At 39.4% G+C, this 4,425-nt stretch overlaps 1 protein-coding gene across 3 annotated transcripts in view; it reads right to left on the reverse strand.

The window, feature by feature from the left end:
• LOC107756291 (protein FAM172A-like) overlaps window positions 1-4,425 on the reverse strand; it is a 127,398-nt gene that overhangs the window by 109,708 nt on the left and 13,265 nt on the right. The window lies entirely within an intron of this gene.

Genomic DNA, 4,425 nt, shown 5'->3' on the forward strand with positions numbered 1-4,425 from the left:
TGTGTATGTTAGACCAGTTTAAGTGTTTATGTGTATGTTAGACCAGTTTAAGTGTTTATGTAGTATATTAGACTAGTTTAAGTGTTTATGTAGTATGTTGGACTAGTTTAAGTGTTTATGTAGTTAATAAAGTCTTACTTGTATCACACTTGACGTTGTTCATTGTTTACTCATAACTGGCGTCCCTAATCATGCAGATTTATGCTGCAGGCTCTGTGTAGAGTTGTACAGTAAGAAAGTTATTTCCCTTAACCAGGAAATTAACGTTCTTAGAATTGACAGACAGTTGACCCTGAGAGGTCAAGTAAATATCTACAGCGGATCTAAATATTTATAATTAATTATAACTAGTTATGATTAATTATTCATATTTCCCCATGAGCTGATTCGCTACACAGGAGCCCACAAATTGTGATCAACTCTGAGAACTAATAAGGCAAGAATGGATCGCCTTCAGTCAGGATTTGGCCCAGAAGCTAATAATCCAGCATGCCAGAGCGAATTGCAGAGGTTATGAAGAACAAGGGTCAAAACTGTAAATATTGACTCATTATATATTTTTTCCAATAAAAGCCTTTAAAACTTATGATATGCTTATCATTGTTTTTCAGTAGAAACATGTGGAAAAATAATCTACAAATACTGAAGCAGCAAACTTTACAAAACACAATTTATGTCACTGCCAAAACTTTTGTCCATGACTGTACGCAAAGAAAGAAGGTGTGGTTTCAGGTATCGCAGCAGTGTTGTTGCCACCATGTCGTGGAGACGCTTTGTGTTTCTATGCGAAAGCAAAACCACTTTATTTGGCCTTCCGAAAGTGGATGCAATTAGGAATCAGTGATTAAGATTAATTTACAAGACAGTTCCAGAACAGTACAACTCAAATGCACAAGTTTGTGCAGTGCATTTTACGGAAGACAGTTTCCTGAACCTGGGAGAGTACAAGGGTCGGCTTTGCACAAAGGCTGTTTCCAAAAAAATGGGGCAATTCTAACTTTGCTAGGACAATCTGGCGCTTCTGAATCAGAGCCCGTATGTATGTTTTATTATTTGCTATTGACTGTTCAAATGCAGAGTTTGGTGAAGTGTAGAGTAACGCATATTGTCGTTCTTATGATCACAAGTGCAGATATGGATTTATGTTTACAAAAATAGTATCCTCTGCTCTCTGCTTATAAAAAATAATGTGCTTTATGAACATTAAAGCATGCTAACATATTTTATTACACAAAATAATGATCTTTGAAAATAGCATCTTATGACCACTTTAATTTGTACTAATGTTTATTTACAAAGACATCATATCTTACAAAAAAAGAGACAAGGAAATTGGACTTTTCTAGAACTCATGCAGAGTTTGTAGTCTGTACACATCACGAAGAGCTTGAGAAATGCCCCCCCAAACAATCCCTGAGCAGCTCTGGGCTATTTTTCTCTCTTCACAAAACAACTTTGAATAGTTCATACATTATTTGTGCAGCATTCAGACAAGATTATTTTCACAGGTTTAACTTTTTGCCCCCAGACTCACAGAACACCCTGTGAGCAGAATTCATACAAAACGTATGTTCAGTGGTGGGAACGTCAGGTTCATATAGTTCATTCCTTCATACATCCCTCACAGGTGATGCAATCAAAATTGCTGAACCACAACATTTTAAACTATCTGCATGTCACTAGCGGTCTCTGAGGGAGTTCCTTCAGGCCAACATACCGAGAAACAGAGAATCAATTCTCACAGTTAATATCCTAAATAATCATATGGAATATTAGTGCTTACCTTCGCTGCCCTCCTATAGATCAATTGACATGGAGAGGAGAGCACAATCGCCTGTCATTGTAATTAGAGCACAGTGCTGTCGCATAATTAATATTGTCTTATTAGTCAGATAATGAAAACCCTGCAGGTAAGAACGCTAAGTGCTCCTCACCTCCCCCTCTAAACGTGATGAGGGTATCACAGACCCACTGGAGAGGAGTGCTGTCAAGTAAAGACTGCACCAACTGAAGACCTAGAATGAGGGATTTTTATTTGAATTGGAATGAAAAAAAAACACATTTTGGAGGAACAAAGCTAATGGTAGGTCGGAATCCACAGCCAGAGAATTCCACAGGAGACGATGCACAAAAATCAAACACTCTGCATTCACAAAATTCTTGCCCCTTGGCTTTTCCTACTGTAGCGGAAACTGAAAAAGTTACATTTCTTCCAGCTACCAATACGTGTTTTAAAAGGGTCATATCACACATTTTCTAAATTATTTAGAATTTTTTTTTTTTTTACCTTTTTCTCTTAAGTCCACTTATAATGTTATTTAATTTTTATGAAGTTATTGGCCCAGCACGAACAAATATATAAATAAACAATTTTAAAAAATAACTATACGTTTTTATTTTTAGGAATGCACTTATGTTTGCTAGAATGATACTTCTCTTTCATTAAATGTTGAACCTTTTCTTCACTATTTTTTCCCTTATAAAAATAAATTGTACATTAATCACTGATAAAAACAGTGAAACTTTTTTTCAGGATTCTTTGATGAATAGAAAATTCACACCCCTCTCAGGTCAGTAGGCCATCCTTATTGTAGAGTTTTACAGTATGATATAATAGTACAGTGAAATCTGATTCATTATGATATAATCCTTTTAAAACTATTGTGTAGAATTCCACAGATTTGTGGACAGAATCTGTGGGAATGCAAGACTTGGGTTTGGGTTTCTAAGAGGCCTATAACATTAAATGCATAATTTCACCGTTATGTCACCATTCTATCCCATACAATCTTCTTCTAAGCTTCCAAAACACTAAACCACATGTCGCGCTGCTGGAGTCCCCCATATAAGATACATAAATGGAGCCACGTCTCATCTGCCAATGATATGGGTCTCAGATAGGACAATGGGTGACCACACAGGGTCAGCTCCAGGCTCAGACTCCAGGAGGGGGTCTGCTTATGGACTTCTGATGTGGCAGCCAGGATCTGGAGGATCAGAGAGGAAGGAAGAGCCTTAGCAGGGGGATCTGCAGGGGGGCGCAGAGGAGAGAGAGCATATGAGAGCAGAGGGGTCACGCTAATCCCCCCACAGACACCGTCCTCTGCCAGCTCACGCACAGCGCCACAGCTGAGAAAAGAGGGAGCGTGGGAGGAACAGGCAGAAAGAGACGAGAGAAAGGCAGAGACGCCACGGTGGCCTTGACCAAAGCATGTCGTCTGGGTGGGCAAGCGATAAGGTGGACACACACAGCTGAGGGTCTTAATGAAGTGCACTGTTGTCTAAGAAAGTTGATCTGTTTGTAAACTCCCATGCGGCAAGAATCCTCTTCAAACAAGGAGGAGGGGGTCCACGGGCCCCCTGATGAACGGAATAAGTCAGAGAAAGCGATAAAGCGAGAGAAAAAAGGAAAAAAAATATACAGACCTCCCACAGCGGAGGTATTACAGCTCAATCTCCCCCGTCCGGCTGACCTCAGCGCTTGGGTGATGGGACATTTGTGTTCCACATGGAAAAAAAAAGAGGAGTGTCATATGAAACTTTGACCTCTAGCATGATAAGAATCCCAGGGGGAATTGAAAAATGAGGACAGGTGCTTATCAGGTGGTCCAACTCTGACCCAGAATAATGAGCCGACTGGACTCCGGACAGTGAAGGGTAATCAATACTGCAAGATGTGTTTGTCTTAGCCGCTGTATGCTGACTTCAGATCAGTCGACCGACTGGATTTTTTAGAGCTACTCACTCAGTCAGGACAGAATGAATGGTTGACTTCAACGCTGTTTGGATAATGACAGTGAGTGAGAGGACGGTACACTGATGGAGTGACAGCACAGGGAAGAGTGGGGAATTACCAACTGATTAAAAGGAAGGAACAAAGAATACATGAAGAAAAGTCAAATCCCAAAAACAGAAACACGCAACCACAAGGTTGAGAAAAGAGGGAGATGTGAATGCCGATTCATGACAAGAGAGGGTTGAGAAATGAAACCGCTCGGTTGGACTCCCCTTTTCTTGTTTTCTTGTTCCTCTTTTTAATATTTAGCTTTTTGCTGTTGTCAGAGAAAGAAAGTAGGCGCCTTTCATGTGATAGTCCCATAAGGCTTCTGTGTGATTCTTCACTGTAAAAAAAATCTGTGACATTTACGGTAAAATACCGGCAGCTGTGGTTGCCAGAATTTTACCGTTAAAAATATGGTAGCAATACTTTAGGTTTTACAGACTTAACTTAAATTCACAACAAAAAAAAACATATTTCATTAACTGATGTAATGTTAATAAACCAGCATATTGAAGTACTAATATCTGTTTTGAACCATTGTAATACTGTTAACCACCAAAAACAGGTGGTGATGAGAAAGTCACATGATGAATCAAAGCTCATCACAAACAGCTCTTCCACAAGCTGAGAAGGGAAATACTAAT

This window comes from Sinocyclocheilus rhinocerous, unplaced genomic scaffold (genome assembly GCF_001515625.1).
Source record: "Sinocyclocheilus rhinocerous isolate Xijiao unplaced genomic scaffold, SAMN03320098_v1.1 scaffold1043, whole genome shotgun sequence".
Classification (NCBI taxonomy): Eukaryota; Metazoa; Chordata; class Actinopteri; order Cypriniformes; family Cyprinidae; genus Sinocyclocheilus; species Sinocyclocheilus rhinocerous.